We start from the raw sequence: 16689 nt of genomic DNA, 5'->3' as shown, positions 1-16689 counted from the left end.
CAAGAGTTCAAAAGTGTTTGATTTGTTTTTCAAAACAAAGTTGCTGAGCCAAGCAACTAAAATGTCAACAAAGAGCCAATAATGTAAAAAGTCACAAAACCAAAGTTCAAAGAGCCTACAGACCAAGCTATACACATATATAAAAAATCACAAGGGGTTCAAATCTTCTCCTGTGGTAGCATCCTTGGGTGGAAGAGGAGGACGGGTCGAGATCGGGACAGCATCCACAGTCCCATCCGGCCGGTTCAGAATTTGTAGATCAGGATCCGACTCAGGACGGTCGACCTCATTGGTAGGAGTGGAAGAAGTAGTAGCAATAGATGCCTTAGCTGGCGGCACAGGGAGAGGGCCTTCCTCCTCATCATCCTCAGGGGCAGGAACGATCTTGCCATCCTCTACAATATTGTCCAGGCTGAACTAGGTCAGGTCGAGCTCGGGAGCAAGAACTCGAACCTGGGCCTTCAGGTTCTCGTAGGCATCAGTAACACTACCTACGAGATGGCCCTGGAGTTTAGCATAGTCATCATAGGCAGATTTCAGCCTTTCCCTGGTCTCCAGCAACTCGCCATAAGTCCGAACATAGCTCTCCTTATACTTCATTACCGTCTCTTCACCTAGATTCCTAGCAGCCTCAGCAGCGATGGCTCAGGACTTCTCATTCTCCACCTCCAGCTCTAACCGCATCACCTTTGCATCTAACTCCTCCTTCAACCCCTTGATTCTGTCAAACTCAGACTTAGCATCTTTCAGAAAGGCCTTAGTCGCATGGACTGGGGAACCCTGGATGGTGCGAAACAAGGCTGCACCCATATGGGCCATTTGAACACTATTACGAGTAATAAAATCTATGTGACGGAGGATGGACACATCGTCCATGGGAAGTCAACCAAAGGGAGCAATTTGGTTATCAACAAACCCCGCCGCATCATAATCAGGGGTATCCAATACAAAAGAGTCAACAGTTTTTTGCTTCTTCGGAGGAGGACCAATAGAAGGTGAAGAGGTAGCACCAGAAGTAGGCCGAGGAGGATCAGGGGGAATCACATGAACCTGAGGAGTAGGGATAACCTTCCTTGGACTAGAAGTTCCCGAGGTCGCCTTTTTCAGAGGGACCTAAGTAGATCCTTCCCCTGAAGCCCTTGTAGAGATGTTTCGAGCAGCTGTTGTTTTTCGGGCCTGTTTAAAGGCCTTCATGGAATCCGAAGTCTTTACCATCTCTGAAAAAGAAGCCAACAAAACCAAGTTACAACTAGAATAAAGGGACAAATCGACAAAACAAACAAACATAACAGAGAAAAAGCTAAAAAGAAGTCGACCACTACCCAGCTCAGTACGAAGGAGAGAAGGATCTCCTAGAAATCTCTTTGTGTCGAGATGAGGAGGCTCTCCCCAATTTTTCTCTAACACCCTCACGAAGGTCTGCTCGACCTCATCCAGAATTTCCCACGAGTACCTAGTCACTACCACGTTCTTTTGCCAGCACAGGGGGAAGGAGGGTTCATCACTTTAATCCAGAAAGAAGGGCCGAACTCCTTCAACTACTCAGACCTTGAAGAAGTAATTCTTAAAGTCCCTAAAGGACTCATCATACATAGAGAATACTTTCTTTCCCTGGGCAATGATGAGTCCATATTTGATGGTATATTTTGACTCAATTTGGATGGATTCTAGCACATGAACTCACACTTAAGCACCAAAATAGCATACTTTTGTGTTTAATCCCTAATTTGATCTTAAATGTGAAAACATGCAATTTTGTGCTTTAATAGAGCAATTTAATCCCACCTTTGTGCCATTCGATGCCATGATATGGTTTGTGAGTGATTTCAGGCCTAGAAGGCAAGAAAGGAAGGATAAAAGTGGAAGAAAGCATGTACAAGGGAGAAAACATGAAGAAAACAAGGAAAAGCACACACAGTGAAGTGTGCGTGCGCACAGCCCTGCATGCACGCGCACAAGCAAGAATTTCCATGTGTGCGTACGCATGCACCTGTGCGTACGCACAGGTCCATTTTTAGCCGCGTGTTCGGACGCACGCGTCTGTGCGTCCGCACAGGTCCCTGCACGTGAATTCATTAATGATGCACATGCTTCACGATTTCTGAGATCCTTGGCTCATTTTTGGAAGGCTGAAATGCTATTTTAGAGTGTTATATAAAAGAGACTTCAACGCTTATCAAGGGGGAAGCATTGGAGCAATTTTTAGATAGTTTTCATAGTAATTAGGAGTAGGAGTAGTGTAGAGTAGAATAGCTTTTCTAGGGTTTATCAATTTCCATTGTAGCATTTTATAGCAAGCTTTGATTTTGATTCTACTTCTTCAACTGTAAGTACTCTCAATTTCCTCTTTAATTCAAGCACTTTTACTTTCAATTTCTCTTGGTTCAAGTTACTTTGTTCATATTGCAATTTTGTGTTTCTTGAAGTTTTGATTAATGAATTTTACATTTCATGCTTCCTTTATGTTTGATTGCTTGTTTATGTTTGGTTTTGTTGATAGTTGGTTATAGTTTTTCATTTTACTTTGCAATTTTCCATGCTTTACTTTTATGCACACAAGGTGTTTGTGAAAATGCCAACTCTGGATTTTGAGTAGATTTTCCCACCTTGGCTTGTGGTTTGAGTTCCTAGGATACTAGAGTCATAATATCCGACATTTAGTGGTAATTCTTGGGTAGTTAGTTGACTCTTGTTTCCATTGACGCTAGCCTTTTATCAACTAGTTTGGTAAGTTGGTTAGGACTTATGGATTAAGGTCAATTATGCTTGCTTGACTTACTCCTCGATGGTTGGGGTTGACTAAGCGAGATTGACTCATCACAATTATCATAGTTGTGGTTATGGCAATGATAGGATTCCTTGGATCCTCATCCCCAAGTCAAGGATTTTTATTGCATTTATAGCATTTTCACTAGCTTTGATCTTGTCTACCCTTTACTTGCATTAATTACAATTTTTCTCATTGCTTAGTTCTTTTAATCTTTTGTTCTTTAATTATAAAACCCCTTTTGCCCTCTTTACAACCGAAAGAAGTAACATTTCATTTGCATTCCTAGGGAGAACGACCCGAGGTTTCATTACTCTCGGTTATTTGATTTGAATTTAAACATTTGATTTGGGAATCAATTGTTGGTCTAGACTATACTTTCAACGACGAAATTCTATTTTGTGAAAATCTAGATCGACGATAGACTTCTGCTTATCAAATTTGGCGTTGTTGCCGGGGAGAATTGCAAACGGTGTTATATCTTTTGATTGTTGTGAATATGTTAATAATGTAAATAGCTCTTTTTGGTTATTTGTTTGCTTTTGTTAGTAGGTTTTGTTTATATTTTTTAATGACTTTTTCATACCATTGCCACAATGCACCCCAGTGGAACCCAAACACTTACCTTCATAGTCACCAATCTTACACACCACACCCTCACTACATACAAAACCAAAACTCTTACCCTCATGAGTTTAATTGTCAACCTTCATCCCCTCTATCCTCATCTTCATACATGGATCAAGCCACACAAGAAGTACTTTTCATGCTCATTCAAGAACAACAAGAGTTCCAGAGGAAGCAAAAGCAAGTCATGTCTACCTTAGCCAAGGCTTTGTGTCATTTAGCTTTATTGCGTTCATGCCACAAGCAAGAAACTCTAGTGGATGAATGTATGGAACCAAGTGAAAAGTGTGGAGTGGAAGAAGAATTGCAAAATCAAGTAGAAGATGTCAAGTCACAAAATAAAGTGCAAGAGGAGATAAATGAAGAATAGGTAGGAATTGATCAAGAGGATTCCATCATTCAAGATTTTTTGTCCAACTTGGGTAATTCCTTCTATGACCTTCGTGAACCTCCTTTATTGGATTTGGAAGGAGACGTTGATGTGGACTTCACACAACCTCTAATTTTTTACTTGAGTGATGATGAAGAAGATTCAAAAGAGGTTGAGGAAGATATTAGTTGCCAAGAAGTGAAGTTAGTTGTGCAACAACGAATTGAGCGGGCGAAGACTTCTCTAACAAGATTTCTAGGCCCACATCAATATGCCATTTTAGAAATGGATAGTCAACTTCGAATCTTTCTTGGCGTAGTGGATGGTGAAGAGAAGAATGTTGATTGGCTAAGAAATGGAAAGTTCACCAAAGGAGCCAATCCAGCATTTGAAGCTCAATTTTGGTGCAAGAGTCACTTTAGTGGATTTCGGGGAGTGCACAAGCACGTCAGTGGTGATGGAAAAACTCAAATATGGGATCTGGATATATGTTGCAAGAGTCAACCAAGTTAGATCCTAAGTGTTAGCTTGAATTCTCTCATGAGTGTGATGCAACTTAATTGGGACCCCAGAGGTCGAATCAATAGCAAACTTGGTTGGAGATTCAAGGAGGAGTGGAAGCATAAGCCGCTCTAACAAGGATCTCCTCACCAAGTCCAACTTAGGACTATAAACCAAAGTGCTAGGTGGAAGACACCCCACCATGGTAATATCCTTCTAATCTTGTCTCTTTTAGCTTTTGTTTCATGAATAATTGGTTAATTTGCTTGGTTGGTTGTTTTATTTTGATGTTTGTTGAGTAGTTTTAGTAAAATAAGGTGTTTTTGGGAGTTTTGTGATGTTTTGGGGCTTGAAAACCTGTTTAGGATGTCAATTTTGGTGCCTTAGAGCCAAAATTTTTGTTGCATGAACAGAGACCTATGCGTCCGTACAGCCGTGTGCGCACGCACACCCCAAAAGCCCCCTCTGTTCGCAGCACATGCACGGCTTGTGCGTGTGCACACCCCCTTCTTTTCCCTTTTAGGCGTCCGCACACCATGCGTACGGCCGCACACGCCCCTTTTCCCTCTGTGCGCCCGCACAACTTGAACAACACCCCCTGGACGCAGCGCACGCACAAGCCGTGCGTATCCACTTAAACCTTTTCCCTCTTCTCTGCGTCTGCACACCCTTTGTGTGCCCGCACAGGTTGCGTTTCACCTCCTGTTCGTAGCGCTCACACGACCCGGTGCGCGCGCACACCCCCCTCTTTCTCCCCTGTATGCGTCCGCACATGTCACTTTTCGAACGTTTATTCGAAAAAATCAGGGGCTCGCGCTTCATTTCCTTACCTTACCCCAACCCTTTCTTCTCCTTCTCTGAACACACACGCTCACTCAACCCCTCTTCTCCCTCCACCCCGCGACCAACCACCGCCATCGTCGCCACACACACACACACACACTCTCTCTCTCTCTCTCTCCTTCTCTCTCTCTCCCACTTTTCCCCTTCTCTCTCTTTTCCCTGTCTCTGTACTCTGCGCCATCCCTGCCCTAGGCTGCGCCTCTTCAGTTCTGACGAGTAGCCACCAGGAGTGGCAGACCCCTGTGCCGCTGCACCTCTCTATCGCGCCCAACCTTCCTTCATCCTTCCTTCTCTATCTGCTTCTAGGTTTCATTTTGGTTCTGTTCCATTTCGTTGCTGATTTATTTTACTGGTTCCTTTTATTTCTATCTTTAATTTTGCTTTAGTGGATTAGGAGGTATTAGGTTAGATGACTTCTCTTTTTCAGATTGAATATATGTGATGCTGGCTAAGTATTTTGAATTGTTTTCTGGACTGAATGCTGCTGTGAATTTCACCATTGATGAACTGTGATTGCTGCTCATAACTTTTGCACAGGTTTTGCTCATTTAAATGCTGAATGAATTTTTGACTCATCTTCTGTGTCTGATCAACACAGATTTTGAATTTTGTTTCAATTCTGCATTGTTGTTTTCTGATTGAGCAAAAAAAATTCCTGTGTACTTTAAATGCTGCCTGAGATGGAATTGTTTGTGCACTCTGCACTCTGCTTGAACACCATTTTGACCCTGAAACTTATAGCTCTGTCACTTCTGCTGATGTTCTTGCTCTTATGCATATTAGATTCTATTAAATGCACTGCTAGCTGAGCACTTATTTGATTATTCATACTGACACATCAAACTGCAATTACAAGCTTAAACTTATTCTGTTTGATGCGTTTTGCAAGTGCATAGCATGCTAATTTGCTGCAACATGTACATATTGCTCATTTTCTTTTGCTTAAACACCAAACCCGCCTTAAACTTCCAATTTTGAAATCTCTTTGGTGTCATTGGCAATAGTACATGCATTGCTTTCTATGTGAATTGATCAAAGGCTTATCCATGTGTGTTTAGCATCAACGACCATAGACTTAGCCACTTGTTCCTTGAGGTTTTTGAGCAATGACACCTTCTTTTTCAATCAAGAATTGCTTTGGATAAAAGGTTATGTATATGTGATCAATTCCTACCTTTTCAACATGGATGAGTGCAAGCTTTCACTCTGACTTTGATTTTTTGCCATTTGTGCTAATTTTTCCAAACTCTTCCAATTTCCAAGGCACAATGGCACTAATCAATCTCTTTGAACTCAATTCACATACATAATACACCTAAGTCCTACGTATGCTTTCATTGTTTGTTCATTCATTCATTTATTACTTAGGTTGCTTGATTTCGGAAAAATGGATTCTCTTTGGAACATTCTACTGTTTACACATGTTTTTACCTGATTGGCATTTGTTTATCTGACTGGCTCTTGATTGAACTGTTTGAATATATCCTTCTTTTTTCTGTGATTTTATCTGTTTTCCCTGAGTTGTGTTCTGTTTTTGTCTTTTTCAAGATGGGCCACAAGGGAAAGGAGAAAGCCAACCTCTTGGCTCGCCCTCTACCCGTTCCTCCCAGCGACCATCCAGACACTTTGTCAATTCCGAGGCCCAAGAACATAAGAAACTAGAAAAGCGCGCCTTTCATTATGAGAGGAAGCTAAACCTGCCCGAGAAATATGCGGATACAATCCTTGATAGAAATAAATTTTTATCATTAGGGATTCGTAAAATCCGACCTGGTGAAAGTAAATGAACACCAGGTCAAGGAACTTTACGCCAATCTCCTCAAGAGGGATGGCCAAACTGTTTTCTTAAGAGGTGTCATCTTGGACACCTCTAATACTGCTTTAGAGGCCCTCTTAGACATTCCGCATATTCCTTCGGGTAGGGACGCTTATACTCAAATAATGACGGACGTCACCACGGGCAAAATCTCTTTGGATGCGGTCTTGAAAAAGATTGGCCAACCTGAGGCTACATGGGAATACAGGAAAGGAGAGCAGCCTGTACCCTCGAGCATTGCGTGCACGGACCTCAACCCGGAGGCAAGCATCTGGCAGCAGATCATTGCCGATTACATCCTTCCGAGCACGCATTCCACTCATATCAGGATCCGTGTGGCAGTGTTACTACGGGCTATTCTGGAGGGGAAGAGGATCTCTGTTCTCCCCCTCATCAGAGAGTTGATGATGAAGGTGAACCTACAGTAGAAATTCAACGTTCCCTTCCCATCTCTGATCACCAGATTAGCAGCCTTATCTGGTGTAGAGAGACGCCTAACTAACCGGACATCTGTCTACATCAGTAAGCAGCCGTATCTGCCCATACCCCGACCTCAGTCACCATATGAGTTATACCGGGACATCCTTCAGGCCCTCCACTGATCCGAGCGCCACAATGCTCGCCGCTTCCTGTGGATAGTGGCAAAGTTTGAGGGTAGAGACCCTGGGCTACCTCCTCCGGATACACCAGAGCCAGAGGCCGAGGAGCCTGCATCTGAGGAGCCAGCAGCTGAAGCTGGCTAGGCAGTCGAGCACCCTGAGCGAAGACCTGAGGAGCCTACGACTGAGGAGGCAGTGGTTAAGAGTGTTGAGGAGCAGCGAGCCAAGGAACCGAGAGTAGAGGAGTCGGCAACTATAGCTGAGCCGAGAGTTGAGTCCACACCACGGCCATCCAGCGCCATTATTGTCTACCAGCGTCATCACCACCCACTACTGCCAAGCGGTGGAGCTTCACATGATTGATCCCCCCCGATTGATTCCTTTGAGCATTGAGGACAGTGCATGACAAGTGTGGGGGAGGATCTTCTATTTTCGGGTGTAAATATTCTCTTCTGAACACTTCTATTTAGTCTATTTTCAGTTTTTATTTTACTTTTGTGGATATTGACAGTACTTTACTTTTTCATATTGTTTAGTACTTTTGGTATATATATATTGCATCTTTATATTTCTTGGTATATAGTATAGTTGTGGTTTGTGATTGGATAATGTGAATAGCCTATGCCTAGTTTATCTTGATCCTAATTGTTTATGTTACTTTTTGTTTGTTGAAAATTAGGAAAAGAACTAGGAAATTTTGAAAAATTTTGCATCTATCACATCATACATACATATAGGAAATAATTTTGGTGAAAAAAAACAAATTTTCCAAGAATTTTGTCAAGGGCATGCTATTGAATTGATTGAGAAAACTGTTTTCAACCTTGCTTTAATGATTTCTTTTTGGAACATAGAAGAGTAAAGAACAAGTACCTTGTGAGTTTTGGGCTATATTGAGTGGTTATACATTTTAACCACTAACTTTGTTCATTGTGTGATATATCTCTTTTATGATTGTAATCTTGGTGTTGCTTGATTCTTTATTTCCATTGATTGATGTCTTGAATTGTATTGAGCATGATTGAGGCCATCTTTGATAAAAACTTACTTTACCCATATAGCCTACCCCTTGCATCTACCCTTGTTAACCCTTTTGAGCCTTATTTACCCTATTGTTCTTGATATTAGCACATCACAACCTTAAGCGGAAAACCATGATTTACCTTGGATTGTATCCTTGATTAGCTTAGGTTGAGGAGTGTGTCTCATTTAAGTGTGGAGGAAATTTGGGAAACATTGGTAGTAAATGGAATTGTTAATTTGGGTGTTTCATTGAAAATCTTGGGAAATGGGTGTACTCATGTATGAGATACTAGAACCACATGCATTTTACTTTCAAAAAAAAAAAGAAAGAAAAAAAAACATCATCATAAAAAGGGAGGAAAGTTATCCCGAAGAAAGGAAAAATGAATAAGAAATGCATATGTGATTTGAATGATAAGCCATACATGAGTGTTTGTGAAAAAGAGTTAATGGAAAGTTAGGATTGCATTTGGTTTTGAGTAGATTGATTTAGGTTGATGTGGATGACTTAAACTAATCAAGGATTCAATGATTTTAGTCCACTTAGCTATATCTATCCCACCTTTACCCTAACCCCATTACAACCCCAATAAGTCCTCATGATAATTGCATTCATACATCACTTGTTGTTGATTGTTAGATGAAGAGCAACTCCTTGAAAGCATGATTAGAAGAGACTTGAGTGAATTGACCCTTAGACACCGAGTGATTAGAGTGTATACACACCTAGTGAGGGTTCAATTACTCAACTCTATGTCTCCATGCTTCTTATCACGAATTCTTGCAAGTTGCTTCACTTTGATGAGTTGAATCAATTCTCTAGATTTTTGTTGCAATGGATTGTTTCCTTGCTCTGCCCTACTTGTCTATACTTGCTTGGAAATTTAATTGTTTGTTTTCACCAATTTCATATAGATGCTATAGATAGATAGATAGATAGATGCATAGTATTTACATACTTGCATGCATATAGGTAGTTGCATTTAATAAGTGGATTACCCTTTGATCATTCTCCTTGTTAGTTTAGCATGAGGACATGTTATTGTTTAAGTGTGGGGGAGTTGATGAGTCCATATTTGATGGTATATTTTGACTCAATTTGGATGGATTCTAGCACATGAACTCACACTTAAGCACCAAAATAGCATACTTTTGTGTTTAATCCCTAATTTGATCTTAAATGTGAAAACATGAAATTTTGTGCTTTAATAGAGCAATTTAATCCCACCTTTGTGCCATTCGAAGCCGTAATATGGTTTGTGAGTGATTTCAGGCCTAGAAGGCAAGAATGGAAGGATAAAAGTGGAAGAAAGCATTTACAAGGAAGAAAACATGAAGAAAATAAGGAAAAGCACACACAGCGAAGTGTGCATGCGCACAGCCCTGCGTGCGCGTGCACAAGCAAGAATTTCCATGTGTGCGTACGCATGCACCTGTGCGTACGCACAGGTTCATTTTTAGCTGCGTGTGTGGACGCACGTGTCTGTGTGTACGCGTGCGTCCGCATAGGTCCCTGCACGTGAATTCATTAATGATGCACGTGCTTCGCGATTTCTGAGGCCCTTGGCTCATTTTTGGAAGGCTGAAATGCTATTTTGGAGTGCTATATAAAGGAGACTTCAACACTTATCAAGGGGGGAAGCATTGGAGCAATTTTTAGATAGTTTTCATAGTAATTAGGAGTAGGAGTAGTGTAGAGTAGAAGAGCTTTCCTAGGGTTTATCAATTTCCATTGTAGCATTTTATAGCAAGCTTTGATTTTGATTCTACTTCTTCAACTGTAAGTACTCTCAATTTCCTCTTTAATTCAAGCACTTTTACTTTCAATTTCTCTTGGTTCAAGTTACTTTGTTCATATTGCAATTTTGTGTTTCTTGAAGTTTTGATTAATGAATTTTACATTTCATGCTTCCTTTATGTTTGATTGCTTGTTTATGTTTGGTTTTGTTGATAGTTGGTTATACTTTTCCATTTTACTTTGCAATTTTCCATGCTTTACTTTTATGCACACAAGGTGTTTGTGAAAATCCCAACTCTAGGTTTTGAGTAGATTTTCCCACCTTGGCTTGTGGTTTGAGTTCCTAGGATACTAGAGTCATAATGTCCGACATTTAGTGGTAATTCTTGGATAGTTAGTTGACTCTTGTTTCCATTGACGCTAGCCTTTTATCAACTAGTTTGGTAAGTTGGTTAGGACTTATGGATTAAGGTCAATTATGCTTGCTTGACTTACTCCTCGATGGTTGGGATTGACTAGGCGAGATTGACTCATAACAATTACCATAGTTGTGGTTATGGCAATGATAGGATTCCTTGGATCCTCATCCCCAAGTCAAGGATTTTTATTGCATTTATAGCATTTTCACTAGCTTTGATCCTGTCTTCCCTTTACTTGCATTAATTATAATTTTGCTCATTACTTAGTTCTTTTAATCTTTTGTTCTTTAATTACAAAACTCCTTTTGCCCTCCTCACAACCGAAAGAAGTAACATTTCATTTGCATTCCTAGGGAGAACGACCCGAGGTTTCATTACACTCGGTTACTTTGATTTGAATTTAAACATTTGATTTGGGAATCAATTGTTGGTCTAGACTATACTTTCAACGACGAAATTCTATTTTGTGAAAATCTAGATCGACGATAGACTTCTGCTTATCAGGAAGCTCAGAAAGAAATCCAGGATGCCTTCTTTTTAGCAGAAATCCCTGGTTTGGTCAAAACAAAAAGGTAAAGAAAGAGAGTTTGGATAGGTCGGATGTCCAGTTCCTGACACAACAATTGGAAGATTTTTATGAAACCCCACGAATTTGGATGGAGCTGAGAAGGAGCCACATTGCAGGACCACAACAGCTCGGTCTCAAAGGGGCTGAAGGGAAGTGTAATGTTCAATTGGCTGAAGAAGTAATCATAAGCATAGAAGAAGAGCCGCTCTCCCAGAATCAAAGATGAAAAACTAACCATTTCCTCAGGGTCAAGTGACACCAACTCGTAATTTTTCTCCTGATCTCTACTACTACAAATCCTATGGTGTCTCCTAAGTTGCGCGTAATATTCAGAGTCAACCATAGTAACACACATCAAGACAATAGAATCCAGCCAATCGGACATGCCGTCTGGGACCTTGAAGACATCTCAACAATGTTCTTGCGAGAAGACATGGGCCAACTATTCCTACAATAAAGAAATAGGGAAAAAGAGGTCACCCCCAAAACAACTCGGACAAGTACATTTGAACATGAAGAAATAGATATGGTAGTAAAAGGGAAACCCCAGGACTCACACCAAAGTCCAGGGGCACCCTTTGGAGGCAGTAACGAGGCAAAGAACTCGAAATTTGATAGTTTAGCACCTCTCATCAGAAGAAACACAAAAAAAATCCCCACACAAACAGCCAGAACAATCAACATCATCAACAAGAAGACATCAAAGTTATAACTTTTCCTGCCAACAGTTTATTATCAAAGTTATAGGAAGTTCCCAAAGGACTTTAAAAGTCCCAAATTATCAACAAAATGCGCCGAACAGGGGGCACAAGTGTGAAAGACTACAGAAATAAGTGACACGCAAAAAGCCCTCAAAAACATCAAATGCAAGAAGGCGCCATCACGGTAACGATGATCAGATTCACAAAGACTCAACCTTTTAGAATTAGAACCAAGTTTCCCAAAGTAAAATCAAATAAAAATGCAAACTTGATAAAGAAAAGCAACAGACAGGCATGGCATGAAAATAAAGAAAGAAAGACCAACCTGTAAGTAAGAAAGGCAGTGAGGATCGAAGCGATGATGAAACTGTGCCCACGATTACTCTGGAATGGAGGATGCTTGGATGCAGGAAAGTTAGCACTGCGATGCACGAAGACAAAGAAATTTTAGTGGAAGGTGAAGAAAAGAAGACTGAGGGAAAATGTTTGAGAAGATTCAAAATGATACGAAGAGGGAAGCAAAGGAAACGGCAAAAAGGGGAAGGGGTTTAAATGAGTCTTTAAAACCCTCGCACGTTGATAAAACACTATTTTATGATTTATCTTGTGTTCAATAGAGTGGTTTCATCAAGTCTTTGCCCACTTATTCATATAATTTGCATGATTTTACAATTCTTTCCTAGTTTTGTTCCATAATTGAAAACTTGCTTCCTAAGCCTTTAATTTGTGTGTTTTAAATCCTTCTTTATACCATTCGATGCCGTGATCTGTGTCTTCAGTGTTTTCAGGCTTTATAGAGAAGGAATGACTTAGAGGATGGAGAGGAAGCTTGCAAAAATGGAAGGAGCATAAAGAAATAAAGGAGACAACCAGCGAGCATCGACGCGCACGCATGGCTCACGCGTGCGCGTGATCTGGAGGTTTTCACAGCAACGCGTGCGCGTGCATGACGCGTACGTGTGACACGCGAAGATGACCAGCGACGGGTACGCGTGGCTGACGTGTACGCATGACATCTACGATCTGCAGAAATAACAGAAAATGCTGGAGGCGATTTTGGGCCGAGTTTTGACCCGATTTCCCCCCAGAAACACAGACTAGAGCCAGGGGACATGTAGAGACTCAACACACATTTTCATTAGCATAGTTTTAGTTTTAGATCTGAATCTAGAGAGAAAATTACTCTTCCTCTAGGTTTTCTACACATTCATAGTTTTATAGTTTAATGCTTTTGCTTTTGGATATTGAGAAGAGTCATTATCTCCGTTGAAGATATTATTCTAGTTTGTTTCCTTATTCCCTTACTCTTCCATATTCTTAATTCTTGTTTAGAGTTACAATTGGATTATCTTCAGAATGTATTAATGCAAGGGATTACTTTACTTTTAATTGATTTTTAGTTATTGTCTATCATGTCTTCCTTTTATTCCCTTTTTAATTATGTGCAAGTAATATTCATGTTGATGGAGTAGATTCATAACTTGACATGGGGGTTGATTAAAAGGAGACACTTGAGTTGGAATGCTTAAGTGGTTAGTTAAATTGGAAGTTGTTGGCTAATTCTCTATTTACTAATGCTAGACCTTCCCAAGGCAGAGGACTAGGATTTGCGAATAAGAGTTAGCTCAATCACTTGACTTTCCTTTATTTAGTAAGGGTTAACTAAGTGAAAATAACAACCTCTTTATACTACACTTGAGAGAATTCCAACAAGGATAGAACTTCCAATTAATCATTCCCCCAGTCAAGGCTTTTTATTCTGAATATATAAATCTCTTTTGATTTTCATTCCGTTAATTCATAATTATTTAATTCCTGTTATTCAACTCTGAAAAATTCTTAGAAAACTCCTGATTAATAAGATAGCACCCTTTTGTCAACTCGTTGGGAGACGACCTGAGATTCATACTCCCAGTATTTTTATTCTAATTTTGTGACAACCTTTCTAAATTGATGAGCAGATTTTTGCTGGTTAAGAACTATACTTGCAACGTATTTCCATATTGATTTCTTAATTGGCTGATTTCCGCCACGCATCAATTTTTGGCGCCGTTGTCAGGGAGTTGCAATTGTGTGCTAAATTATTAGTTGGTGTAAATATTTTTAATTTTATTTATTTGTGTATTTTATTTTATTTTATTACCATGAGCTATACGTTTCACTCATTGAATGATGCGTTCACTGCCTGATCCGAGCTTAGCCGCATTTGATCCTGAAATTGAAAGAATTCTTTCACGTATTAGGCGAGTTCGGCGTCGGTTAGCCTCTGAGGGTGGTGAAGTGGTTATTATCAATTCACCAGTATCTTCTGAAGGTGAATATGAACTGCCATCTGAGGGAGAAACAAGCTCCTCTACTACTGATTTTGTGGATTTATGTGTAGATAACATGGTAGCACCCAGGAGGATTACTCTCCAGGAGGCAGGAGCTCTAGATTTTACACTGCAACTGTATCAAGTGCGTCATCCAAATCTGGCTGCAGATTTTGAACTGAAGACTGCGCTAATCAACTTGATGCCCAAGTTTCATGGCTTACCTGCTCAGGAGCCTATCAAGTACATCAGGGATTTTCAGATAGCCTGTTCTACTGTTAGGCGTCATGGTGCAAATGAAATTTCTATTCTGCTAACTGCCTTCCCGTTTTCTCTTGAGGGAAAGGCGAGGGAATGGTACTACTCCCAACTTGAAGCAACTGTTACCAACTGGGATACGCTCAGGAGAGAATTCTTGGAAAAATACTTTCCAGCTGAAGTTACAGATAGATTGAGGAAAGAGATCTCCTGCATTATTCAAGGTGAATCAGAGACTCTTTATGAGTATTGGGAGCGCTTCAAGAATCTTCTAGACGCATGCCCCCATCACATGATTGACAAGTTCGTATTGATCAGCTACTTCACTCAAGGCATGAAGCCTCGGGATAAGACTACATTCGATGGTGCAAGTAATGATTCCCTGAAAAAGTATAAGACCGCAGATGAAGCGTGGCAACTGATCAGTGACCTAGCTGAGTCCACTCAGAATCACAGGCACAGAAACAACCACCCCAAGGCTGTTGCAGAGGTTTTCTCTAGCAGTGAGACTACTGCTTTCACACAGGCTATATGTGAGATGACCAACCTACTGAAGCAGATGCAGCTGAATCAATAACAACCGCAGCCTCCCCCACCATAACAAAGTCAACAGTTGGTTCCTCAGAGAGTATGCAGAATATGTGCTGATTATAGTCATTACATTGATGAGTGTCCGCAGCTCCAACAAGAGGACAACACTTTGGCATCTACTCACAATTTCTATGATCGCCCGAATCAAGGGTACAATCAACAAGGCGGCAATTACAACCAGGGTGGAAACTACAACCGATGTTGGCAAGACAACTCCAACCAGGGATGGAGAGACCATTCCAACCAGGGATGGAGGGATAATTCTAACCAAGGTTGGAGGGACAACTACAACAAAAGAGGCAGAGACAACAATGGAAATCAGAGGTGGAATAACAACAACAGACAGTAGAACCAAAACCAGCCCTACAAAGCACCTCACTTAAGGCAGTCGCAAGCACCTCAGAACAACCAACAGCAGGCCACTTAGATCACTTACCCTTCTTCTTCTTCTCATGACGAAGTGCTTCAATCTATTGAGGAAAGACAAAAGGCCATGGAGAACACACTTAGCTCCACCTTGAACGGTCTGACCTCTGCTGTACAAGCCCTTGCCTCACAGATTAGATCAATGACTACTTCCAATAATCAGCCTTCAAGCTCCAGTGGAATTTCTTCTCAACCCTTACCCAACCCCAAGGGTGGCATCAATGCCATCACTTTGAGGTCTGGAACCACACTGCAAGAGAGGAATCAGGCGGAGCCAAGCCCACAAGAACACGCCCCAGTTGAAGACGTAGTTGAAGTGGAAGATGCTGAAGAGGAAGAGGAAGTACAAGACATAATTGAAGAAGAAGTAGCGCAGCCAAGGAATGGAGCACCAAAGGACGTAGAAGCTACAAGTGGCACCATTCCTATTCCATTTCCACACCTTGTAAGGAAGTCCAGGAAGCAGATGGAACTTGATCCCAAAATGGTAGAAATCTTCAAAAAGGTTGAGGTAACTGTTCCCCTTTTTTATGTTATTCAACAAGTACCTAAATATGCAAAGTTTCTGAAAGATTTATGCATACATAAAGATAAAATTAATGAATTAGAAACTATTCCTTTAGGTAGTTCTATATCTGCTTTAATGGGAGGTATACCTGAAAAATGTAGTGATCCAGGTCCATGCATGGTTAACTGTACCATTGGGGTGTAATATTTTCTGACTGCATGTGTGATTTAGGAGTGATGACAAGTCATCTTAGCCTATTTTAACTAGTCTTTTTCTTTTGTTTTCATTAGAATTATGCACTTTCTTGAGCTACAAGCAAACCAATTAGGTAGATTTTCATGTTTCCTTTGATTTAATCAACCATGTATGAATTCATGCTATTTCATGAGGTTTTATACTATAATTGTCACATATTATGAAAGAATGAATATCTCATGATTTCAAGCATAGCTTTGATGTGTTTGGTTGATTAATGATAGGTGAAGAAAGCTTGGAGAAAGGTTGAAGCAAGAAGGAATAGCTAGGAGTAAAGAGAAGACAATGGAATAAGTGAAATTGAACCAGGAAGCAAAAAGCTGGACTTAAAGTTAGCATCAAACTTTTGCACAAACTTTTGGTTGAA

The 16689-nt window shown here is 40.6% G+C and overlaps 1 non-coding gene across 1 annotated transcript; it reads right to left on the bottom strand.

Moving 5' to 3' along the window:
• Window positions 1–14732: 14732 nt before the first annotated feature.
• On the bottom strand, window positions 14733–14836 carry LOC112774518 (small nucleolar RNA R71). The gene has a single exon (XR_003189005.1). It is a non-coding gene; the product is annotated as a small nucleolar RNA R71 (small nucleolar RNA).
• Between the last annotated feature and the right edge of the window lie 1853 nt (window positions 14837–16689).

This window comes from Arachis hypogaea, chromosome 18, assembly GCF_003086295.3.
Source record: "Arachis hypogaea cultivar Tifrunner chromosome 18, arahy.Tifrunner.gnm2.J5K5, whole genome shotgun sequence".
NCBI classification, from domain to species: domain Eukaryota; kingdom Viridiplantae; phylum Streptophyta; class Magnoliopsida; order Fabales; family Fabaceae; genus Arachis; species Arachis hypogaea.
This window is presented reverse-complemented; position numbering and strand designations above follow the sequence as displayed.